At 45.8% G+C, this 27,304-nt stretch overlaps 1 long non-coding RNA gene across 1 annotated transcript in view; it reads right to left on the bottom strand.

Annotated features, from left to right (window-relative positions):
• LOC106573387 (WW domain-containing oxidoreductase) overlaps positions 1-27,304 on the bottom strand; it is a 256,795-nt gene that overhangs the window by 202,842 nt on the left and 26,649 nt on the right. The window contains exons 6-7 of the long non-coding RNA XR_006759697.2: positions 17,660-17,672; positions 7,637-7,693 (exon numbers count right to left, since the gene is read on the bottom strand). This is a non-coding gene — a long non-coding RNA (WW domain-containing oxidoreductase). The remainder of the gene's footprint in view (positions 1-7,636; positions 7,694-17,659; positions 17,673-27,304) is intronic.

Genomic DNA, 27,304 nt, shown 5'->3' with positions numbered 1-27,304 from the left:
GTGTAAAACAAATCAAAATATATTTTATATTTGAGATTCTTCAAACAGCCACCCTTTGCCTTGATGACAGCTTTGCACACTCTTGGCAATGTTTTTTTCAACAGTCTTGAAGGAGTTCCCACATATGCTGAGCACTTGTTGGCTGCTTTTCCTTCACTCTGCGCACCGACTCATCCCAAACCATCTCAATTTGGTGGAGGTCGGGGGAATGTGGAGGCCAGGTCATCTGATGCAGCACTCCATCACTCTCCTCCTTGGTAAAATAGCCCTTACACAGCCTGGAGGTGTGTTGGGTCATTGTCTTGTTGGAAAAACAAATGATAGTCCCACTAAGGCCAATCCAGATGGGATGGCGTATCGCTGCAAAATGCTGTGGTAGCCATGCTGGTTAAGTGTGAATGAATTCTAAATAAATCACAGACAGTGTCACCAGCAAAGCACCCTCAAACCATAACACCTCCTCCTCCATACTTTACGGTGGAATATACACATGTGGAGATCATCCGTTCACCTACTCTGCATCTCACAAAGACACTGCGGTTGGAACCAAAAATCTCCAATTTGGTCTAATGTCCATTGCTCATGTTTCTTGGCCCAAGCAAGTCTCTTCTTATTATTGGTGTCCTTCAGTAGAAGTGTCTTTGCAGCAATTTGACCATGAAGGCCTGATTCACGCAGTCTCTTCTGAACAGTTGATGTTGAGATGTGTCAGTTACTTGAACTCTGTGAAGCATTTATTTGGGCTGCAATTTCTAAGGCTGGTAACTCTAATGAACGTATCCTCTGCAGCAAAGTAACTCTGGGTCTTGCATTCCTGTGGCGGTCCTCATGAGAGCCAGTTTCATCATAGCGCTTGACGTTTTTTGCGACTGCACTTGAAGAAACTTTCAAAGTTCATGACATTTTCAGTATTGACTGACTTTCATGTCTTACAGTTGTCATGACATTGCCCTGTTGGGCGAAGTTTATCCCCCCCCCCCCCCCCCCCCCATAAATACCTTTCCCCCTTTTCTCTCCACTCTACAGAATGGACTCTTGGAAAGCCCTGTGTTACCACAGAAAGTATGGTATGAAAAGGTTGGGGAATGGAACAATATTTCCCTTTCTCAACCAGTTGAAAGTGTCCGTTGGTACTTAAATAATATGATGTCAGATCAGTTGTCTGGGACATTATATCTGATGTTAGGAAGACATAAATTGTATCTTGGAAAGTGGACACATTCTAGTTATCAGATTCACATGGAATTGTTGTGCAATTTAAACTGTTAAATATGAAACTATTAGTGAAAAGATTAAATGTAATTTTTGCCTCCTAAATAAGATAATTGTTTCATAGTAAAACGTAGGCCCACTCAGTGGACACGCCCAAGTGAACAGACATTGGTTGACAACTATGAAACACACCCTTCTCTTCCCCAGTACAAAAGCCCATTGACGGAAGTCAAACTCAGTTCCCGATGATGTGAGGACTGGTGTCCATATGTTTAAAAGGGCTAATTTCAACTACAACCTAACGAAATTAACATTTAGTTCCAGAAATGTTAGGACTGCTGTCCTAACGTTTAAAATGGTGAATTTCAACGTGGAGGTGACGATCACCACGCTGGAATGGTGAATTTCGACTAGACCAGCCAGAATACAGCACGAGCTGACCATGGCAACTTTGAACAATTATTCACTAAAGAAGAAGTGATACCTCCTAGACGTCGAGTTATCAGCTGCAGCTGGAAATGTACGCGGCCTAGGAAAGGACAGATAATCTCAGAACAACGACAGGGTACTCTAACGTATCCACTCTACAACACTAGGACCAGAAAGATTCTTCAAAGGACAATGGCGATCTCTGCTGGGTAAACCAGTCTTCCATCTTCGACCCATCTACCAAAGCGTAGCTCAGAGTAAATATATATATATATAGCATTTCCCTTTTCCGAATGGGAGGTTATTAGAATGCATAAGACTGTATTTACGGTAGTATAGTTTCTCAAGGTCCGATAGAGACCCAATCCCTCTGTCCTTCAGTCTTCCCACTCTTTCATTCAAACCCAATCCCCTTCCTTTGTGTAACCAGCCATCATATTAGGTTAGCCCACTAGGGGCTTTTCATGACATGATTAGTAATCGATGTATGATCTATCCTGTGTTTATATAAGTCATTCTGTGTGATTATTTAGGTATATTGTAAATAAATAATTAAGTCAATTTGTGTATTGCTGATTCTGAACTTATTAGCCAGGGTTCATGCAGATAACCAAGTACTTACGACAATCAGAATGAGACCGATCGAGGGGACAATTAATAATTGACTGCTATTGATATAAAAGATCTTCAGATCTTTAAGAGAGTGGATTCGGGAGATAACCGCTCTATATAAATGAATGCTTCCGTGGTGCCCCAGGTTATAAATGCAATAATTGTTGCATGCTTTAATTCAATCACGTAATCAATTAAACGTTAGTTAATCGATTTGATAAAATAGGATGTCATATAATTTAATCATAGTCAGACACAACAAAGTAATGACGGACTGTCGTTTCTCTTTGCTTATTTGAGCTATTCTTGCCATAATATGGACTTGGTTTTAACCAAATAAGCTATCTTCTGTATACCTCTCCTAACTTGTCACAACAACTGATTGGTGCAAATGCATTAAGGAAAGAACTTCCACAAATTAACAACGCACACCTGTTAATTGAAATGCATTCCAGGTGGCTACCTCATGAAGCTGGTTGAGAGAATGCCAAGAGTGTGCAAAGCTTTCATCAAGGCAAAGGGTGGCTATTTGAAGAATCTCAAATATAGTATTTATTTCATTTTTTGTACACTTTTTTGGTTTCTTCCTGATTCCATATGTGTTATTTCATATTTTTGATGTCTTCACTATTATTCTACAATGTAGAAAACAGTAAAAATAAAGAAAACACTTGAAGGAGTAGGTGTTCTAAAACTTTTACCGGTAGTGTATCTCACTGGATGAAGCCTACTAGTGAGCGAAACATCGGCCCTCTTTCTCAGCATCGCTCCACAGCTATTTTCAGGTCTCTCCAGAGTTGTTCGATCCGGTTCAAGTCCGGGCTCTGGCTGGCCACTCAAGGACATGCAGAGACTTGTCCTAAAGCCACTCCTGCATTGTCTTGGCTGTTTGCTTAGGGTTGTTGTCCTGTTGGAAGGTGAACCTTGGCCCCAGTCTGAGATCCTGAGAGCTCTAGAGCAGGTTTTACATTTACATTTACATTTAAGTCATTTAGCAGACGCTCTTATCCAGAGCGACTTATAAAATGGTGCATTCACCTTATGATATCCAGTGGAACAACCACTTTACAATAGTGCACCTAAATCTTTTAAGGGGGGGGGGGGGGATTAGAAGGATTACTTTATCCTATCCTAGGTATTCCTTAAAGAGGTGGGGTTTCAGGTGTCTCCGGAAGGTGGTGATTGACTCCGCTGTCCTGGCGTCGTGAGGGAAGGGTTTTCATCAAGGATCTCTCTGTACTTTGCTCCGTTCATCTTTCCCTCGATCCTGACTAGTCTCCCAGTCCCTGCCTCTGATTGGTGAAGTACTGCAGAGATGGTTGTCCTTCTGGAAGGTTCTCCCATCTCCACAAAGGAACTCTGATCTCTGGAGTTGCTCAGTTTGGCAGGGCGGCAAGATCGAGGAAGAGTCTTGGTGGTTCCAAACTTCTTACATTTAATAATGATGGAGGCCCCTGTGTTCTTAGGGACTTTCAATGCTGCAGACATTTTTCGGTACCCTTCCCCAGATCTGTGCCTCGACTTAATCCTGTCTCGGAGCTCTACGGACAATTCCTTCGACCTCATGGCTTTGTTTTTGCTCTGACATGCACTGTTAACTGTGGGACCATATATAGACAGGTGTGTGCCTTACCAAATCATGTCCAATCAATTTACTACAGGTAGACTGCAATCAAGTTGTAGAAACAGCTCAAGGATCAATGGAAACAGGATGCACCTGAGCTCAATTTCGAATCTCATAGCAAAGGGTCTGAATACTTACGTAAATAAGGTATTTCTGTTTTTATTTTTCGCTTCGTCATTAAAATATATTGTGTGTAGATTGATGAGGACAATAAAAAAAATAGAATAAGGCTGAAACATAACAAAATGTGGAAAAAGGGAAGGGGTCTGAACGCTTCCCGAAGGCACTGTATATCACGGTGGCAAGGCATATGAACTAATAGGTTAAAGAGCAAACAACGCAATTTTCAGAACACATAGGTTGTAATATGGCTTTTTATTTCTGGCTAGGTTTTCCCAATGATTTTACCCAAGCATTGCTACTGGTGTGTGTGTGTGTGTGTGTGTGTGTGTGTGTGTGTGTGTGTGTGTGTGTGTGTGTGTGTGTGTGTGTGTGTGTGTGTGTGTGTGTGTGTGTGTGTGTGTGTACAGTGCCTTGCAAAAGTATTCACCCCCCTTCACGTTTTTCTTATTTTGTTGCATTACAACCTGTAATTTAAATAGATTTTTATTTGGATTTCATGTGATGGACATACACAAAATAGTCCAAATTGGTGAAGTGAAAAAAATTTACTTGTTTCAAAAAATGCTAAAATAATTAAAATGGAAAAGTGGTGCCTGCATATGTATTCACCCCTTTGCTATGAAGCCCCTAAATAAGATCTGGTGCAACCAATTACTTTCAGAAGTCACATAATTAGTTAAACAAAGTCCACCTGTGTGGAATCTAAGTGTCACATGATCTGTCACATGATCTCAATATATATACAGTGGGGCAAAAAAGTATTTAGTCAGCCACCAATTGTGCAAGTTCTCCCACTTAAAAAGATGAGAGAGGCCTGTAATTTTCATCATAGGTATTTTTAAGTGGGAGAACTTGCACAATTGGTGGCTGACTAAATACTTTTTTGCCCCATTGTACACCTGTTCTGAAAGACACCAGAGTCTGCAACACCACTTAAGAAGGAGCACTACCAAGCAAGCAGCAGTATGAAGACCAAGGATCTCTCCAAACAGGTCAGGGACAAAGTTGCGAAGAAGTACAGATCAGGGTTGGGTTATAAAAAAATATCGGAAACTTTGAACATCCCACAGAGCACCATTAAATCCATTATTAAAAAATTTAAGAATATAGCACCACAACAAACCTGCCAAGAGATGGCCGCCCACCAAAACTCACGGACCAGGCAAAGAGGGCATTAATCAGAGAGGCAACAAAGAGACCAAAGATAACCCTGAAGGAGCTGCAAAGCTCCACAGCGCAGATTGGAGTATCTGTCCATAGGACCACTTTAAGCCGTACACTCCACAGAGCTGGGCTTTACGGAAGAGTGGCCAGAAAAAAAGCCATTGCTTAAAGAAAAAAATAAGCAAACACTTTTGGTGTTTGCCAAAAGGCATGTGGGAGACTCCCCAAACATATGGAAGAAGGTACTCTGGTCAGATGAGACTAAAATTGAGCTTTTTGGCCATCAAGGAAAACGCTATGTCTGGCGCAAACCCAACACCTCTCATCACCCCGAGAACACCATGCCCACAGTGAAGCATGTTGGTGGCAGCATCATGCTGTGGGGATGTTTTTCATCGGCAGGGACTGGGAAACTGGTCAGAATTGAAGGAATGATGGATGGGGCTAAATACAGGGAAATTCTTGAGGGAAACCTGTTTCAGTCTTCCAGAGATTTGAGATTGGGACAGAGGTTCACCTTCCAGCAGGACAATGACCCTAAGCATACTGCTAAAGCAACACTCGAGTGGTTTAAGGGGAAACATTTAAATGTCTTGGAATGGCCTAGCATTCTGTAATAGAGTTGGTACATTCAGAAAGCTGCACTGTGCCATTCACAGCCTCTCCTCTTCTCTCTCCTCTACCCTCCACTTTGCTTCACTCCGCTCCCCTCTGCTCTCCTGTTCTGATGAGAATTAATGTACTCTGACGTCCCCCGGGGACTCCCCCACTACCCCCACCACCACCCCTAATGAAGAAATACAGCCTGGCCAAAAACACGGAGGGAGAGAGGTAAGAATAAGAGGAGGATTGAGGGAGAGAGAGGGGGGAGTACAAAGAGAAAGGACGAGAGGAGGGGAGAAAGAAGGAGTACAGGGAGGGAGAGAGTGTAAGATATAGAGATGGGGAGAGGGGGAGAGAAAGAGAGAAAAGAGGTAGAGAAAAGGGCTACATAGAGGGAAATAGAGGGAGGTATGAAGAGAAGGAGAGAGAAAGAGAAAAGAGAAGAAAAAGGGACGGGTTCTCTCTTAGTATGGATCACTGGTCCCAGACATCTCCTGACTTATGGGTTAATCTGCCTCTACCATTAAGCACCATCACGCTCTGATCACAGAGCAAAGGACAGGTCACTCACTACTACTACTGGTCTGGTCCCCATTCCTCCACTTCAGGAGAGGCTGTGGGTGCAGGAGAGCTGGGGAAGCAGGGGGGTGCTTGGGCAAGGGTTAAGTGGAGGGGGGGGGGGGGGCATGTGGTGTGTGGAACAGGAGACACCGGCTTGGTGGGTTGGAGGAGTTGCTGGGAATAGAGTATAAGGAGGGGGTTTGAGGAGACTGGAGGTGGGCAGGGGATAAGGGGGTAAGGGGAGGCTGTGGAAGGGTTTGGCTGCAGCCCAAGTCACATGGCCTGGATGGCCATACCCTGCCCCAGGGCAGCCAGGGGCAATGACAGCCCTAAAACTCCCCTAGGACCAGCAATACACCCTGTGCACAAACGTAAACACACACAGACACACACACAGAATATGAGCATGGGTGCCAGAACAGAACGTGACCCAAAGACTGCAACAGAGTGACGACACACACACGCCCTAAACGCTGACCACCACAGAATAAGTGTTACAAAGTCTCTTGTGGAGCAATGTCATCCACACACATCGCATGGACGTACGTGCCCATATGGTGTCCGACAGAGGCCCATGGTCAGGATGTCCTGTGTGACTGTCGGTGTGACAGTGTGTGAGAGTAGGTGACTCAAACTAATATCAACTGTGGCTCGGTCTCAAAGAGCCTTGCATTGTGGGTAGCTCAGGTTACACAACCTCCGTTTACACTTATCCTTTTCTAATCTCCTCTGACACACACACACACACACACACACACACACACACACACACTCACAGACAGACAGACACACACACACACACAGACAGGCAGACACAGAGTGTATCAGAGCACTGAGAGCAGAGGGAATATGCCAAATTAAAGTGTTATTAGGGCAACGGAGACTGTGTGTGTGCGTGTGTATCGACAGCAACATCGGGGAGATAAACCCCTAAAGGTAGGAGAATAATGACTGATATGCACAGACCTCATCAAATGACAGACTTCATTATGTCTAACTCATCTGGGCATGTACTATACTGTATCAAGCATGAGGGAGTTAACTGCTCTGAAAAAAACACTAATGATCTTATTTAATCAAAACCTAAGTATGGATTTATTTTCTTAGCGGTCCAAACCAGACGATCAGGCTGCTTTCTGTTTTTGAAGACCCCTGGGACGATGATATTGCTACAGTATAACTGATTTGTATTGGAATAAACAAAAACAACCACAGAGTAGGAGAATGGGACAGACAGGTTTACAGTGAGAGCGGTGGGGTGGCGAGTTGTGTACTTCCAGTTTCTTGGCCTTGAATGAGTCAGCGAACTCTGACACTGCGGAGAGAGGCCAGGTCCAACCTCATGGCCTCCACCCTGGCCTTGTGCTGCAAAGAGAACAAACACAACACATCATCATGGCCATCCTCATCATGACTCCACGGCATATTGAGATTCAGTCACACACACACACACACACACACACACACACACACACACACACACACACACACACACACACACACACACACACACACACACACACACACACACTAGCTCCTGGTCTGACTCCCATAAATCAGAAGCAGACATTTAGATTGACATCAGCTGATGTTGAGGTAGACCAGACAGTGTGCAGATGTCTGCAGATCTGATGAGACATCATAAGCACAGCCCAACTACAGCAGACAGACACTATTATGTCTCAGGATGTCGTCTCAGGTTCACATGGTACTGCCGGTTCTGTCTGTCTGCTGCCAGAGTGTGCGTGCATGTGTTGTTCATCACACACCATATGCCGGTAGACAGGAGAGGAGGAGAGTGGAGAGGAGATTAAGCGGTGAAAGATAGATTACTGTAGAGCTGAATCCATAGCTGCATTTACACACTGAATACAGACTACTCATCATCTACTCTATCAGACTGGATTCAGTCTACATACACAGCTGATCCTGTCAGAGATGTATTATCATGACCAGGTATAGAACCCAATCCTCAGCCATGTCCCCTCATAGCAGTCATGCGTTTGTTCTTAGTGTTTTAACTCAGGACCTCTGCTCTCCATATAACATACAAGTAGGGTTATTCAGATTTCCATACCTTCATACCGTTCTGGTACCATACCGGGGTATACGTCATTACAGGCAGTGCTCACAAGGGTCGTTATATCATTCAAAACGATCCAGGAGGGGTTTGATTGTCTCTGCTGTAACCAAGAAGCTTGATCTTGACATCTAGCCACTTAGCTAGCAAGTTAGCAAACCAAATGCATAGCTGGTTCCCTGAGCTGGATATAATTAATTTGGCAGAACGTGCACAGATAGGGCTCTACCTGTGCAGAGCACATGCCCCTTTCCCCTTCCAGTCTTCAAAGTGGCCTTTTCAGTGGTGGTAGATTTTGTTTCGCATAAAAAAAAATTCTGGTTGTTGTTTTGAACCCACTGCCCACAAGTTGTCATTAAATTCTCATCTGTGCTTCAGAACCAAAAAGTTGCGTGTCTTGATTGTTGACCAATGACCAGTCATCAGCTTTGTCGCACATGTCCGGATTACTGACCAGACAAACTTGTTTCACTTCCTCCAGTTTTGCCTGACGAAAACAGAGCAGTCCTACGTTTATATTATCCATATAAAATACCGTTTAGAAATATACTATGGAGGCATCTTTTCCAGAACAACAACAGGGTACATGGCAATTTGATTGATCATTTTCCTATTTCAGATAGACCTAGTTTGGGTGGCTACTGGCTATATGTCTAAAGATAAGCAGCTGATGGCACTGCCTTCAACACTATAGGATGAAGATGTGACATATTCTGAATGTATCACAATATTGGTAAGGAAGAACAAGGCTACAACGGCTGGCAACAGGCACTCTGCAAGCAGGCAGCCCTCCGATCCTGCAACCTCTGCTACAAATAGACTGTATGATTTAGCTTGCTCTGGACTCCAGAGAAGTGACATGATATATCGCTAGTTGATGTTGGATGCTAACATGAATTCATTTCTGCTCCAAATGCAGGTGTAAAATGCAGTTTATTTCTGTAGCCTATCTTACTTTTAGAAAATTCATCAACATTTATGGCTGTAATGACAGGCTACAGTACATATGCATGGGGTCGCAAGTTTTGTACAACTCCTTTTTGGGGGTAGCCAGTTAAAAAGTTTGAAAACCACTAGGGTACATGTTAGTGGCAACGCATGGAGTTGTGTTAAATATAGTAATAGCAGGCGACAGTATTTCTGACAATCTTCTATTTTGACAGGATTTGTGTGGTCATTGTTACTAAGTGCAGCATTTATTCCAGATGAAAATAGTTTTGCAATATACTATACTCACAATAGAATATACTATACAATATACTATACTCATCAGACTGTGCTGCTTACCCTCTTCTTTTAATAAATGCTCAATACCTTGGTGGGGTGCCATTTTTTGGGTTTGAGCACATGCCCTACCTTCAGCATGTGCAGGTGTGTGAGGTGTGTGAAGTGTGTGATTGTGTGTGAGTGTAGCGTGAACCAGGGAAGCGTGTGTTCCTCTCAGACCAATGGTCCGTTAGACTCATCCCTCAAGCCAGAGAAAAACACCACTCCTGGGATTCCACCGTCTGGGATTGGGAATATCAGCTATTCCTGATGCACGCACACACACACACTTCCTCCGCTGTTTGTCCCTGGAGAGCACTGTCAGCTCACATTACCCCAGGAAAGAGCGTTCAATGTTCCGCTCTCCGCTTCCGACTCCCCCGTCAGCCTTTTCCCACATCTCATCTCTATCCCAGGAACGTCATGAGGGAGCGTCTTTCCTTCATGCAGCTGTCTCTGTAGAGAGTAACTGTACAGGACACCACAGCAAGGACACATGGAACAATACCCACCAGCCAAGCCAAACACGCCAAGGGTTAACAGCTCCTTCATATTTAAGGTCCATTTTTCAGGAGTTTACAATTGCATTTACTGCCCCTATAAGTATTTACATATTCACAAACGTAATACACACACGCAAATATTCAATTCGGTGACTAAAAGGGTAAAACCATGCCAGCGTAGACTGATCTAATCTGAATGGTGCTCTTGATGTTATGATATACCATTCCAGGGCTGCTATTACACAGAGTTAAGGAGGTGATGATGGCCATTATACATGTCTGATTATAGGGAGATCGGGGATGTTTCGTATGATCTACACACAGCATTAATCACAGGTGAGAGAGTATGATCAGCTCCTTTAATAACCCTGTAAAAGTGGCACACAACAAACACACGGTCTAAACCTCCCTCGCTTCCCTTACTAGAGACTGCTTTCCTCCAGACAGGTTTCCTCCTGCCTAGGGAGTTTTTCCTGACCACTCATTTCTACTTGATCTATAGGGGTTTCGGCCGGGATTGCTGTTAAAACAATTTGGGACATGTATTAAAATGCTCAATATGAATAAAATATGACAAATGGATCTACTCCTGTTTCTCAGTGACAAAGAAGATGTCTGAAGATCCTCAGAGAGAGAGAGAGAGAGAGAGAGAGAGAGAGATGGAGGAATGGAGGGGGTATGGGGTAAGAGGGGTACTGGAGCAAATCTAGCAGAGGGAGGTGAGCAGCCTGCCTCCTAACCCTCCCTCCCTCCACCTGCCTGCCCTCCCTCCCTCCCTCCGCCTGCCTGCCCACCCGCCCTCCCTCCGCCTGCCTGCCCGCCCGCCCTCCCTCCCTCCCTCCCTCCCTCCTTCCTTCCACCTGCCTGCCCTCCCTCCCTCCCTCCCTCCGCCTGCCCGCCCTCCCTCCCTCCACCTGCCTGCCCTCCCTCCCTCCCTCCCTCCACCTGCCTGCCTGCCCTCCCTCCCTCCCTCCCTCCACCTGCCTCCTATCCCTCCCTCCCTCCTATCCCTCCCTCCCTCCACCTGCCTCCTATCCCTCCCTCCCTCCACCTGCCTCCTAACCCTCCCTCCCTCCACCTGCCTCCTAACCCTCCCTTCCTTCACCTGCCTCCTAACCCTCCCTCCTTCCACCTGCCTGCCTGCACTCCCTCCCTCCACCTGCCTGCCCTCCCTCCCTCCCTCCCTCCACCTGCCTCCTAACCCTCCCTCCACCTGCCTGCCTACCCTCCCTCCCTCCACCTGCCTGCCTACCCTCCCTCCCTCCACCTCCCTCCACCTGCCTCCTAACCCTCCCTCCCTCCACCTGCCTCCTAACCCTCCCTCCCTCCCTCCCTCCCTCCACCTGCCTCCTAACCCTCCCTCCCTCCACATGCCTCCTAACCCTCCCTCCCTCCCTCCACCTGCCCTCCCTCCACCTGCCTCCTAACCCTCCCTCACTCCACCTGCCTCCTTACCCTCCCTCCTTCCACCTACCTGCCTGCACTCCCTCCCTCCACCTGCCTGCCCTCCCTCCCTCCCTCACTCCACCTGCCTGCCTACCCTCCCTACCTCCCTCCACCTGCCTCCTAACCCTCCCTCCACCTGCCTGCCTACCCTCCCTCCCTCCCTCCACCTGCCTGCCTACCCTCACCTGCCTGCCTGCCTACCCTCCCTCCCTCCACCTGCCTGCCTACCCTCCCTCCCTCCACCTGCCTCCTAACCCTCCCTTCCTCCACCTGCCTCCTAACCCTCAATCCCTCCACCTGCCTCCTAACCCTCAATCCCTCCACCTGCCTCCTAACCCTCCCTCCCTCCACCTGCCTCCTAACCTGCCCTCCCTCCACCTGCCTCCTAACCCTCCCTCCCTCCTAACCCTCCCTCCCTCCACCTGCCTCCTAACCCTCCCTCCCTCCACCTGCCTCCTAACCCTCCCTCCCTCCCTCCACCTGCCTGCCTACCCTCCCTCCCTCCACCTGCCTGCCTACTCTCCCTCCCTCCACCTGCCTCCTAACCCTCCCTCCCTCCACCTGCCTCCTAACCTGCCCTCCCTCCACCTGCCTCCTAACCCGCCCTCCCTCCACCTGCCTCCTAACCCTCCCTCCCTCCACCTGCCTCCTAACCCTCCCTCCCTCCACCTGCCTCCTAACCCTCCCTCCACCTGCCTGCCCTCCCTCCCTCCACCTGCCTCCTAACCCTCCCTCCACCTGCCTCCTAATCCTCCCTCCCTCCGCCTGCCTCCTAACCCTCCCTCCACCTGCCTCCTAACCTGCCCTCCCTCCACCTGCCTCCTAACCCTCCCTCCCTGCGCCTGTCTCCTAACCCTCCCTCCCTCCGCCTGCCTCCTAACCTGCCCTCCCTCCGCCTGCCTCCTAACCCGCCCTCCCTCCCTCCGCCTGCCTCCTAACCCTCCCTCCACCTGCCTGCCTGCCTACCCTCCCTCCCTCCACCTGCCTGCCTACCCTCCCTCCCTCCCTCCACCTGCCTACCCTCCCTCCCTCCACCTGCCTCCTAACCCTCCCTCCCTCCACCTGCCTCCTAACCCTCCCTCCCTCCACCTGTCTCCTAACCCTCCCTCCACCTGCCTCCTAACCTGCCCTCCCTCCACCTGCCTCCTAACCTGCCCTCCCTCCACCTGCCTCCTAACCCTCCCTCCCTCCACCTGCCTCCTAACCCTCCCTCCCTCCACCTGCCTCCTAACCCTCCCCATACAGATTGAAGTCTTGCGAAGAAAATAAACTTTATTGCCTGGAAAGAGGGGGAAAAGCATGTAAAAAGCATTAAAGCGATGGAGGTGAACAATTAGACAGATGGCCAGGTTTCAGAAGGAGAAAAGGGGGAAAAAGGAGAGAGGCAGAAAGAGCAAGAGCGAACATGCGGACGCAATTGTTCAGGGGTTTAACGAGGAGGCTGACAAGTCGTGGTCTCCTGAAGGGCGCTGAGGAAGTGAGAGCCAGTGAAGCTGCTCTGGTAACACTGAGTGCACTAACGCTGACTAGTCTATACCAGGGGACGCTAGTGGAGTGGTGACATGGCTACTGGCTACATACCACCTTGGACTTCTGTCAGATACTAACTCTGACTTTGATGAAATACAAATTCTGGCTAAATTCTCAGACTTTGAAAGTATTGTTCTATTGATTGGCTGAATACTAAAAACAGAATCATGAAGTCAATGCATCACCTTCCACTCAGGTTTTGGGTGGATTTGGGAGCAGACTGAGCAAGATGGTCTGGGGTCTTTCTGTCGTCTGTCTGTCTGTCGGCAAAAACAGACACATGGTGGGGACTCAAAGCACAAGGTCACCATGATGACAACACAAGCTTCAGATGCCACTCCCTCCCCCTGCCCCCACACCGCCCCACCCATCACCCCCAGAGAACAGCTGTCTGTAACATCACTGTGACCTTTCTGACTTTCACCACAGACAGAGAGAGAGAAAGAGTGCATGGGGAGACGGGGGGAGTGAGAAAGAAAAGAACTAGAGAGATACAGAAAGAGAGAGATCGGGAGGAAAGAGCAAGAAAGAGGATGGGGAAATACACAAAAATATAACAAGAAGATGATGGGATCCTTTCTCTCTTATAAAATAAAATCACATACCCTCCTGCATTACACAGATGAGCAGAGAAGGAAAGTAAAGTCAGGCAGGTACCACACACCTGAGACAAATGACACAGGTACCACACACCTCCTCCCAAGTGTGTTGAGAGATGCATAGAGATTTAAGAGACAGAGGGAGAGAGAGAGAGGAAAGCGAGAGGAAAGGGGGTGGCGGCTGTAATATCATTCTAAACTTGGCCATCCAATCCAATCAAATTAAGAGGTATGAGGGGACCGAGCCCCTTCCTGTTCAATAAGACACTAGACCACTCTACTGTTCCCTTCACACACACACACACACACACACACACACACACACACACACACACACACACACACACACACACACACACACCCCTTTAATAGTGTTGAAGCCAGCCCTAATGGAGCTAGAAGAGTGGAACGGCCAAATAATGCACTGGGTTAATGCACTAGCTCCCTCTCACCCCCCTCACCCATACTGCCCCTCTCACCTCACCTGCCCCCACCAACCACCTCCCACAGGACTGAGGACACTTACGAGATCAAACCCCCCCCCCCCCCACCTCAACCCAACCTATCAGGAGTAACGGAGAAAAGGATGCAGACGGGGGATGAGGAGAAATATAGGGAGATATAGAGAAAGGGAGATGGAGCGGGATTATATAATCATCATAACAAAGTAGTTGTAACATTTTATCAGCAGTTTATATGCATACAGGCAAACTCTCAGTAACAATTGTAATGTTGTGTGTTAATACTGTTAACAGAAAGTAAAATTATACCAAGTTCTATGTGTGAAAGTGAGTGAGCAGAGAAGTTCCCATGTGAAAAGGGCACCTTATAAAAGCAATTAAGAGAGCTGGCTTTGAACAGCTCAGTCAGCCACAGCCTGAGACTAGAACAGGCCTGACTGGAGGGAAGAGAACAAACCAGAATAAAACCTTCCTGACCTTCTCCTGACCACTCCACTTGGTCATCAGCTTTTAAGACTGTATTTGATCAGAGATATACTGAACAAAAATATAAAACGCAACATGCAACAATTTCAAAGATTTTACTGAGTTACAGTTCACGTAAGAAAATCAGTCAATTGAAATAAATTCATGAGGCTCTGATCAATGGATTTCACATTAAATCAAAAATCAAATCAAATTTAATTTGTCACTGTTATGTTCCCCAGTTTCTGTGTTGTTGTGGGTTGGTGTGTATTTCAGGAAATGGCTTCCTGAAGTCCAAAGCAGCTGATTGGTCGTCCCCAGTGCAGATTGGCGCTCTGACCCCGCCCTCTCGTCAGGAGAACAGCTGTTTCCAATTACCGACTCCTTCTGCATCTTTAAAAGTCAGTGTTCCTTTGTTAGAAAGAGAGAGCTTCTTGGTATGTCCTGTGTTTTGTTGTTGGTCTGCATGAATTTTTGTAAAGTATTTTGTAGCTGGTCCTGATGTTTGTGTACGCCATAGGACTGTGTTTTTGATTAGTGAAATTGTTCACTTTAAGTTTGTATTATTCTGTTTCATTTGTTCCCAGGGGGGAAGGGGAAGGCACCTTGGGAGTGCTTAGGCAAGAGGCCTGTGGGCATACATATACCTGTAGTATGTACTCTGTCTATGCACATTAGGTAAGACCTGGGTGGACCACCCCCTGTATTTTGGTTAGTGTGCCAGTTGGTGCTAGTTAGGTAGGAGAGGGGGGCTCTTTAACTTTTACTTTCTTTGGTTCCATCCAGCCCCTTTTCCCCAAAGTACCATGTGAAGGAAATAAATTCCCTGTAAACGGTAATATATTCTGTCTCTATCATACTTACCCGCACCTACAGTCACGTACCTCTTTCACTCCACCTACAGTCACGTACCTCTTTCACTCCACCTACAGTCACGTACCTCTTTCACTCCACCTACAGTCACGTACCTCTTTCACTCCACCTACAGTCACGTACCTCTTTCACTCCACCTACAGTCACGTACCTCTTTCACTCCACCTACAGTCACGTACCTCTTTCACTCCACCTACAGTCACGTACCTCTTTCACTCCACCTACAGTCACGTACCTCTTTCACTCCACCTACAGTCACGTACCTCTTTCACTCCACGGGGAATTGAGTGTAGCAGGGTGTAGCGTTCCCTCCAAGAGGTGTGCGTAACAGTCACATGCGCCGAATACAACAGGTTACAGGGAAATGCTTACTTACAAGCCCTTAACCAACAATGCAGTTAAGAAAAATACATAAATAAAAGTAACAAATAATTAAAGAGCAGCAGTAAAATAACAATAGCGAGGCTATATACAGTGGGGTACCAGTACAGAGTCAATGTGCGGAGGCACCAGTTAGTCGAGGTAATATGTACATGTAGGTAGAGTTATTAAAGTGACTATGCATAGATAAGAGTAGCAGCAGCGTGGGGGGGGGCAATGCAAATAGTCTGGGTAGTCATCTGATAAGCTTTTCAGGAGTCTTATTGCTTGGGGGTAGAAGCTGTTTAGAAGCCTCTTGGACCTAGACTTGGTGCTCTGGTACCGCTTGATGTGTGGTAGCAGAGAGAACAGTCTATGACTAGAGTGGCTGGAGTCTTTGACAATTTTTAGGGCCTTCCTCTGACACCGCCTGGTATAGAGGTCCTGGATGGCAGGAAGCTTGGCCCTAGTGATGTACTGGGCCGTACGCACTACCCTCTGTAGTGCCTTGCGGTCGGAAGCCGAGCAGTTGCCATACCACATTACTGGGAAAACAGTTATGCATCTGTTTGTCACAGATACCTTAAAAAAAAGTAGGGGCATGGATCAGAAAACCAGTCAGCATCTGGTGGGACCACCATTTGCCTCATGCAGCACGACACATCTTCACAGAGTTGATTAGGCTGGTGATTATGGCCTGTGGAATGTTGTCCCACTCCTCTTCAATGGCTGTGTGAAGTTGCTGGATATTGGCGGGAACTGGAACATGCTGTCGTACACGTCAATCCAGAGCATCATAAACATGTTCAATGGGTGACATGTCTGGTGAGTATGCAGGCCATGGAAGAACTGGGACATTTTCAGCTTCCAGGAATTGTGTACAGATCCTTGCAACATGGGACCGTGCATTATCATGCTGAAAGATGAGGTGATGGCGGCGGATGAATGGCACGACAATGGGCCCCAGGATCTCGTTACAATGTCACCGTGCATTCAAATTGTCATTGGTCCCGTGTGGCTCAGTTGGTAGAGCATGGTGTTTGCAATGCCAGGGTTGTGGGTTCGATTCCCACGGGTGACCAGTATGGAGAAAAAAATGTATGAAATGTATGCATTCACTACTGTAAGTCGCTCTGGATAAGAGCGTCTGCTAAATGACTAAAATGTAAATGCAATAGTGTTTGTTGTCATTAGCTATGCCTGCCCATACCATAACCCCATCACCACCATGGGGCACTCATGTACTGCCAAACGTTGGAGGCAGTTTATGGTAGAGAAATTAATATTAAATTATCTGGCAACAGCTCTGGTGGACATTGCTCGCTCCCTCACAACTTGAGACATCTGTGGGATTGTGTTGTGTAACAAAACTGCACATTTTAGAGTGGCCTTTTATTGTCCCCAGCACAAGGTGCTCCTGTGTAATGATCATGCTGTTTATTCAGCTTCTTGATATGCCACACCTGTCCGGTGGATGGATTATCTTGGCAAAGGAGAAATGCTCACTAACAGGAATGTAAACACATTTGTGCACAACATTTGATAGAAATAAGCTTTTAGTGCGTATGAAACATTTCTGGGATCTTTTATTTCAGCTCATGAAACATGAAACAATTTAAATGTTGCGTTTAAAAATTTTGTTCAGTGTATATATTTGGGGTAGAAAGAGAAAAGGGGAAAGAGGGAAACGGCAGTGTGAACTGGTCATAAATCATCCTGTCAGAAATGTGACATTCCTTCATAAATACCCACCAATCTCCTCTCCACCTGGCTGAGTCACACAGGCATACATACAAACGCACACACGCACAGATACACACACACACCTCCACCTGGCTGTGTCTCTACTTAGGATCTGAGTCTAAGTACTGAGCTCCCTTTCTCAGTTACACACACACACACACACACACACACACACACACACCACAATTAATTGTGAGGCCAGTCTCTGGTAGGAAGGGAAAAGTGCCTGTTCAGCACATACAGGCAGAATATGCAATTTCCTCCAGTTAAGTCTGTATTAAATTGATTTCTTCTCTGTCTGACACAGACAGGGTTTTCCCCCCTAATGAAAGCAGGGTAATCTACAGGTTTTCCCTTTCCTGAAATCAAGTTACAAATCAAGCGACTGTTGAGCTTATATGGGAAAGATGAGGGATGGACGCAGGATGATTTTCCAGATGAGGAACATGGAGAATGAGGCACATATTGTACATCCTGATACTTTCAACACTGGAGAGCAGCTCACACACACACAAACACGCACAGGCAGTATTTCTATTCCATGTATTTGAAAGATGTATTTAATTACATTTGAATTTCTTTTGAGTATTTTGTCATTTGTGTTTCACTGGCCTAAACTACAATCCAATTTATTTTGTCTAGCATCAGGGCTAGACAGGGTCCTGTTGGTAAACCCTGCAATTACGACTAATTAAACACATTCATTAATTAAAGCTTCAATGTGTTAATTCGAGTGGTGTGAACTGTGCTCAGAGAGACGAGGGAGAGTGAAGGTGGAGAGTGAAGGTGAGAGAGAGATAATAGAAAGACAGGAAGAGAGAGAAAAGGGAAGAGTTAGATATAGAAAAAAAATATTTCCTATTTCTCTCTGACATGGAAGTTAAGTGGTGTGAGCAGTGTGTGTTTTACTGGTGTCTGTTCCTGTGATTACAGCTCCTAGTCTGGTGAATAATCACCACTATATACCAGGCCTAGGCTAGTCTACTAGGAGATGACATACGACCGCATTATAATTGTTTCAGTCACTTTAACAAGAGAACAGGCCTTCGGAGAGGACACTTAGAGAAAGATACATCAGGACTGAGAGATGCTATTAGTATGTCTTAGAATAGACAGAAGTCTTGCTTTCTCTCTGGACAGAGGAAGGAATGGAGGTCTGAGTAGAGAGAGGTCTTTTGGAGAGACCTCTGATTTTCTTTATCCTCTAGCAAAACATAAAGTACAGCACAAGAAAGAAAGACAGAGAGATGGGAAATGAAGAGGACAGAGAGGTCATCATAATTGCAGCGTTTGCTTTTCAGATGAAGACAGAGCAGGGCCATGGGGCCTCAGGCACAGATCACGCGCACAGACGCCCTTTGCTCCTCTTCTATTCCTCCTACTCCCTCTCTCATATTCCTCCTTCTCCTCCCTCTCTCATATTCCTCCTTCTCCTCCCTCTCTCATATTCCTCCTTCTCTCATATTCATCTTTCTACTTCAGTGCAGCATCAGATGTGCATCAGAAAGTGACAGAGATTTAAATAAGGTGCTGTTGTTATCATACAGACATCCCGACTGACTCTTTTCTCTCCTCATCTCTCTCTACTCTCCTCTCATCCTCCTCTCCCCACAGCCCTCGTATCCCTCCATCTCTCTCTCCCTCCTTTTCCCCTCTCCTCCCTTTTATCCTTCTCCCTCCCCTTTCCGCAAGATATGCCGACGGTGCAGGTTTTCCCGGCGTGCATGTCTTCTGTGTTACCAATACTCTAACAACCAGGGTCTTAATGTGATCCATATTGCTCTGTAATATCCACATCTCACAATAAACACTAGCAATCACATATTCACACCAAGCTTATTTTGCAATTCTGTAGAGAGCTTTGGTGATGGGGTGGCGGACGGCACACAGCTTTAGATGCTGATTATGTCTGGGCTAGATAACAAAGAAGTCACAAACTACAAGACCCCACTTCACTTTACTCACACAACTTTCTATTTGTGAGTGTCAGCAAATAAGCTCACTTTCTGAAGATACAAAATAATGCGTTCTTTTCAAGTGCTCTTTTGCCGCATGATTGCTTTGTTCCGAATTAGTGGGTTGCTATATCTTTTTTTACCTCTTCCAAAAGATGCGGCCAATACACTTTATCATCTCAGTAACTTAAGGGCTGGCAATCTAACACAAACACACACACACGCTCGCACACACAGATGATAAATGAAGTCCCTTTGATTTAGTTTATTCCTCTGCTTTGCGTGTGCATCATAAAAACACAAGTGTAGCATAATTGAATAAGAAAAGGATCCGGCCATTATGATGCATGGAGGTCTTTGATCTGAATAATGTAATAATTTATATTTTGATGAGGGAATGTTCTCAGAAGGGTTCTGGAACCACTTTCATTAAACTCTTTTGTTTAGGAACGTTCTAAACTAAACTGCTAAGTGCTTTCCATTGTCACAAGGGTTTAGCCTGGAAATAACATTTTAAAAGTGTTCCTTTTTTCTCAATCTCTCGCTCTCTCTCACTTTGGGTTAAACAATCTTACTTTATTTCCTTACCTGATTTAGTGCCATTGCAGCTCAACACCTGATTGTGCTATATAGAGTTTTTTGTTAAAAGTATTCTCCTCATGTGTTCCTCCTGGTCGTGAACCACAGAGGAGCTCATGGAACAATGTAATATATGCGTCACATGACCCAGGCGAAGGTCAGGGGTCAGGCAGCCCCAGACTGTCAGTGGACCAGAGTATGAGAGAGAACAAGCCATGCCTCGTCAACAATTTTTGTTATTGTTTTAATTCATGCACCCGAATTCAATTTACCTTGCCTGGGAACAGAGGGACAAGCGAATGAACAAATGACAGACAGGGAGGAGAGGTTACGGGCGGTGAGAGGCAGACCGACACCTTGCCCCTCCATCTCACTATCCCTCCATCTCTCTCTCCTCAGTAGAGGTGTAATTACATTAAAAGGGGCTATTATTTCCCAGTATGGTGCGTTGCAGAGTTGGATAGGCCTGTCTATGGTCTTGCATCTAAATGTAATCAGGCTCCATGTTAATTGAGTTGGGCTGGGCCGCACGCCATGAATTGACTAACAATACCCAGAGAGAGGGGTAGGGAGAGAGGGGGGGAGACAGACAGACAGAGAGTGAGAGAGATTGTGTAAAGGTATTCACGCATCTTGATCTGTAAGATCTGAAACAAAGTATTCATACAATTTTGAACTCTACCCTAAATAATTTTTCAAATGTTGAAAAAAATGTTGCTACTGTATAATGAAAGATCGGTAAGATCGGGTATCCTTTTCAACGTTTTAAAAGAGGATATTCGATTCTTGATTTTAGAATGACCAAGAGCAAAGCACAAATTAGAGCTAGTTGACCGTGGTAAAATGTGGACAGGAATTTCACAGTGTAACCTACAGTGCCTTCAGAAAGAATTCACATGCCTTGACTTTTTCCACATTTTGCTGTTACAGCCTGAATTTAAAATGGATTAAATTTCGTTTTTGTCGTCACTGGCTTACACACAATACCGCATAATGTCAAAGTGGAATTACATTTTTCTTTTTTTAAATTAATAACAAATGTAACGCTGAAAATGTCTTGAGTCATTAAGTACGCAACCCCTTTGTTATGGCAACCCTAAATAAGTTCTGGAGTAAAAAAAAGTTAAATACACTATATATACACAAAACTATGTGGACACCCTGAGTGGATTTGGCTATTTCAGCTACACCAGTTGCTGACAGGTATTTAGAACCCGTGCACACAGCCATGCAATCTCCATAGAAACATTGGCAGTAGAATGTCCTTACTGAAGAGCTCAGTGACTTTCAACGTGGCACCGTCATAGGATGCCACCTTTTCCAACAAGTCAGTTTGTCAAATTTCTTCCCTGCTAGAGGAGCAACAACGACTCAGCTGCGAAGTGGTAGGCCACACAAGCTCACAGAATGGTGCTGAAGCGTGTAGCGTGTAAAAAATTGTCTGTCCTTGGTTGCAACACACTACAAAGTTTCAAACTGCCTGTGGAAGCAAAATCAGCACAAGAATTGTTCGTTGGTAGCTTCATGAAATGGGTTTCTATTGCCGAGCTGCCGCACACAAGCCTAAGGAAACACGTTCTCTGGATTGATGAATCCTGCTTCACCATCTGGCAGTCCGACGGACGAATGGATGCCAGGAGAACGCTACCTGCCCGAATGCATAGTGCCAACTATAAAGTTTGGTGGAGTAGGAATAATTGTCTGGGGCTGTTTTTCATGGTTTGGGCTAGGCCCCTTAGTTCCAGTGAAGGGAAATCTTAACACTACAGCATACAATGGCATTCTAGACAATTCTGTGCATCCAACTTTTTGTCACCAGTTTGGGGAAGGCCCTTTCCTGTTTCAGCATCACAATGCCCCCGTGCATAAAGCGAGGTCCATACAGAAATGGTTTGTCGAGATTGGTGTGGAAGAACTTGACTGGCCTGCACAGAGCTCTGATCTCAACCCCATCGAACACCTTTGGGAAGAATTAGAAAGCCGACTGCTAGCCAGGCCTAATCACCCAACATCAGTGCCCGACCTCACTAATGCTCTTGTGGCTGAATGGAAGCAAGTCCCTGCAGCAATGTTCAAACATCTAGTGGAAAGCCTTCCCAGAAGAGTTTAGGCTGTTATAGCAGCAAAGGGGGGACCAATTCCATATTAACACCCATACTTTTGGAATGAGATGTTCGACGATCAGGTGTCCATATACTTTTGGTCACGTAGTGTAAGTTTCATAGACTCACACAGTGGGCAATAATAGTGTTTAACATTATTTTATGACTACTTCATCTCTGTACCCCACACATACAAGTATCTGTAAGGTCCCTCAGTTGAGCAGTGAATTTCAAACACAGATTCAACCACAAATACCTGGGAGGTTTTCCAATGCCTCGCAAAGAAGGGCACCTATTGGTAGATGGGTCAATTTAAAAAAGCAGACATTGAATGTCGCTTTGAGCATGATGAAGTTATTAATGACACTTTGGATAGTGTATCAATACACCCAGTCACTACAAAGATACTGGTGACCTTCCTAACTCAGTTGCCGGAGAGGAAGGAAACCACTCAGGAATTTCACCATGAGGTCAGTGGAGACTTTTAAACAGTTACAGGGTTTAATGGCTGTGATAGGAGAAAACTGAGGATGGTTTAACATTGTAGTTACTCCACAATAGTAACCTAAATGACAAAGTGAAAATACAAATATTCCAAAACATGTATCCTGTTTGCAACAAGGCACTAAAGTCATACTGCAAAAAATGTGGCAAAGCAATTACATTTTTGTCCTGAATACAAAGTGTTATGTTTGAGGCAAATACAACACATTACTGAGTACCACTCTCTAGTATTTTGTATAGATCGTTAACAAAAAATGACAATTAAATCTATATTAAATCGCACTTTGGAACACAACAATATGTGGAAAAAGTCAACGGGTGTGAATACTTTCTGAAAGCACTGTAGTTCTTAACCTGATACAGAACTGATTTTCCCAACCACAATCTAACCAAAAGAACACCCCCAAGGAAAACACTAACACACACCTCTCATCACTGTTTTAGTATACAGGATCCCAATGGAAAACATTTCTGACTTGATTGTCATCGTCGATGATTCCTATTGTGCATGTTCTTTGTTATGTAGAGTTTTTTTTTTTCTATCCATCTAATCTCTACTAAATTGGTCTCCTCTTAGCAGCGTCCTGTACTAGTGGAAACAACAGTCCTTTCCTCATTAACTTGTAGGTAGAGATGCTCCGTAGCATGAAATTACCCGTGAGCCTCCCTCTCCAAATAACCCAGTTTGCAAACAAATGATCCGAGCAGACGCAGTAAAAGGCAGATGATTAAAATAATAGGAGGGATTTAAAACTGCCTCCACAGAACAATTCAGCAAAGGACTGCACAATTACTCCTTCTACTTCTCCCCTGTTCATTCCACCTCTCCTCCACCGTCCTCCCTCACTTCACGGTGTCCATTTGTTTTGACGGATATAGAAAGGGTGTAAAGAATGGGGTGGCAGGTAGCCTAGGGGTTAAGAGCGTTGGGCCAGTAACCAAAAGGTCATTAGTTGGAATCCCTGTGTCGACTAGGTGAAAAATCTATTGATGTTTCCTTGAGCAAGGAACTCACTCTGGATAAGAGCATCTGCTAAATGTTAAAAGTATTAGATTTACTTCTACTAGACATGCAGCGTCACCTTTTAGGTCGCGCTACTTTCTTTTGAAGCAACTCATATTGGCACTTAAATCTATTCCTATATAATACTCTGGTCAACAGTTATTATACCACCATGAGACTCTACCCTTCTCTCTCAGCTCCTAAATCTGTGGTAAATTACAGAAGGATGGAGGGACAAGGAGGAGGAGGAAGAGTGTTACCAGTGTTCTCAGGTCTACATTATCTCTGAGTTATAGTCACCATTTGCATGTCAAACAGCCTCTGTGGAGGGCTGGCCACCGTGGTATCACCCCCAGCACAATCAGGGAGATTTACCGAGCCTCACGGCCCACCTTGGGCATCTCCGGATGGGGCAGACAGCCCATTCCCAGCCCCTGGTCTCACTAGGGGCCCTCTGGGCCTCATCCAGGAGCTGGGGAATGGCAGCACTTAACAAGACGTAGGAAGACCAAAATAGAGAACCATCGAGCAGATGAAAAAAAACTGAGGGCAGAACAAAGCATCTGTCTGGTGATAAAGGATGAGCCACAATAACAGTGTCTGCATATTGTTTCTGCTGGGTTGATGTCTTATTATACCATAATAGAAGAACAGGTATGAACTTCTGACCCTGTGAGAGGATGGTTCATTTCAGTGTCAATGGGGACATCGTCCCTCCGCTCCTCAGGAGCAAATGCAACGACTTCCCCCCGTAAAGCTGCTCCACACACCTTATGCAGCTGTGTAACAGAGAGCGTTATGTAGTATCATTTGCAGATAGTTAATTGCTCACCTGAGAGGTCTCTGTCCCGTTAATGCTGTCTCATGGCTGAACTCTGCCAGGGTAACACACACACACACACACACACTCTCTCTCTGCCGTATTGATATTGTGACGCCAGCATCTGTTCACCTCCTCGTTACTGCTTAGCCCACAGCACGGCCTCCTATCTGACTGTGTGTGTGTGTGTGTGTGTGTGTGTGTGTGTGTGTGTGTGTGTGTGTGTGTGTGTGTGTGTGTGTACACATCAGGGACAGACAGAAGTCACAGCACACAGGAGAGGCCAGGGAAGAGAGGCGACTAATAGAGATATCTACCATAACACCGACACACCAGGGGCCTAATCAACTGTACTGTACAGGCCACTTACATCTACCACCAGTTTCTCTATGTATTTTCCTCTCTGCCTCTCTCTCTCTCACATAAAGTAGAGTGTTTACCAACAAACAAACAGAATTATTGAGTTTAAGAGGGATATAAACAAAGATAGAGCTAGCGAGAGAGACAGAGAGAGAGAGTTGGGTTTCTGTTTTCAGGATCAGATATGAGTGTAGAAAGTGTGCTGTGGGTAACATTAATCAAAGTGTTCACCCAGTGGGTAACCATATGGCCGAGCAGCACGCCAACACAGCAAACCTGCTGATCCCAGGTAACACAGCACTATTACCTCTCCTGGCTGCACTGGAGGAGAGGACGGGGGGAGAGAACGGAGGAATCAAACACAGGTGATGAATGAAGTGGACTCCAGGGACTCAAGAAGATCATGGGGTGAGAGAGGAGAAGGAGAAGGGACAGAGGAGGGAGAGAAGAGAGAGGGGCACCGGTCTTGTGTCTGACCCCTTTTTCGTTTGCGTGCTAAATTAGCTTATTTTTCACTCTTAAAGCCCATTTCCAAAAGCCCATCTTGGGAGTTTAATCAAGTATCAATACTGTTCATATTCCCCCATATTCAAACCATCCCAATCATACAAATATCTTCTCTCCGAGCCATACTAATATCTTGAATTACTTTTGGGAGTTTCCTCCCTATCGGTGCATTTTCATTGAGCATTTTGGGCTGGTGCTTTATGACCCTGATGGGATTCTGTTAATGAGGAAGTGCACATGTCTTCAGGTCCTGTCTGGCCAGGTCTGCACTTCCTCTCTGGGCTTTATGATTAGGCCACGTAATGAACGCCATTCATCTTAGTCTTGCACTGCTCACGCACATGGACACATACACAGAAACACACACACACACACACACACACACACCCTGAAGCTAAATTACTAATATCCACCCTTTGACAAACGTTTGGCAATGATAAAAGACAAATGACAAATGGGCCATAATAAAGGTACATTTATGTCTACATTTCTGATACATGGGACAATAAATCTACAGGACAATAACTATTCAATGACTGCACTTCAGGCAACATTGGGTCAGCCTCACACTTATAGCCTGCTGAACCAATGTAATGTCAAAGCCGCTCCTCTCCTCCCTCCCTTTCAGGGATCGTTGACATTAACCTGGAGCACTGGTACATTATGTTCTCAGGGTTCACTTTGTTGCTCTCCACATGTCACGCCACAAAGCTTTATGGCACAGATCCATCAGTCACACACACACACAGACACAAGCGATGTATGGGATTTATGGGAGATGGAGTTTGCAGCTGATGGTTAGGCATCAGTCTTCCTGAGGACGACCTGTGGTCTGCCAGTACGCCTCAGGATGTATAGATGAACCTCTTCATCGCCTCCACCCCTCCTCCCCTTTTCTCCCTCTGCTTCTCACCTCCTCCCCTCGCTCTTCTACTCCTCCACTCTCTCCTTCTCTCTTTTATCAATGTGAGGGCTTAATGAGTCACGATCTGAAACATATAGTTCTTACCTGAAGGAGATTTGGTAACAAAAAGGTTACAAGGCCGACTGCTACCCCTTCCCTGTTCTGCTCCACTTTTAGACCCCTGGCCTTATCCCACTCTGTTCACACACCCCATCCCACATCTCTCTCTCTCACACACACACACACACACACACACACACACACACACACACACACACACACACACACACACACACACACACACACACACACACACACACACACACACACACACACACACACACACACACACACACACACACACACACACACACACACACACACACACACACACACACACACACACACACAGCAGGGTGTAAGCCCCCTTTGTTCTGGCTTTGTGTTATCCCAGTGAGGGAGCGTTAGCTGGTCATCTCTCATCAGGCCAGAGTTTATTTGGCCTAATTCATCATGACACTGTATTAATGGGCTGCAGGGACACACACACAGTGTTATTTCAGCAAATGCATCATGACTCAGTATGGACAGCAGTGCCCTTCAGAGGGGAGATGAGTCACCAATTAAGTCACTGTTCACTGCCATGCATATACAGGCGTTGAGAATGGCAGAGCGGAGTCAATTAACCTGTACCGTAAAGTCAGAGATAGAGGGAGGGGAAAAAAGGTCCCCCAAAACAGGTCTACTTTAGATTGTTGCCTGGTGTTCCAGGATGAGAGTAGAGGGCAATGTTGGGGTTCATAGGTCAACACCTATGTAGACATCTTTATGAGACATGGTTCCCCCGATGCCTCATTCATAAACAGAGTCTGAGTTAGAAGTTCATAGTTATAACACATAAGAGCTACACAGGAGA

This window comes from Salmo salar, chromosome 16 (assembly GCF_965601325.2).
Source record: "Salmo salar chromosome 16, fSalSal1, whole genome shotgun sequence".
Taxonomy (NCBI): domain Eukaryota; kingdom Metazoa; phylum Chordata; class Actinopteri; order Salmoniformes; family Salmonidae; genus Salmo; species Salmo salar.
This window is presented reverse-complemented; position numbering and strand designations above follow the sequence as displayed.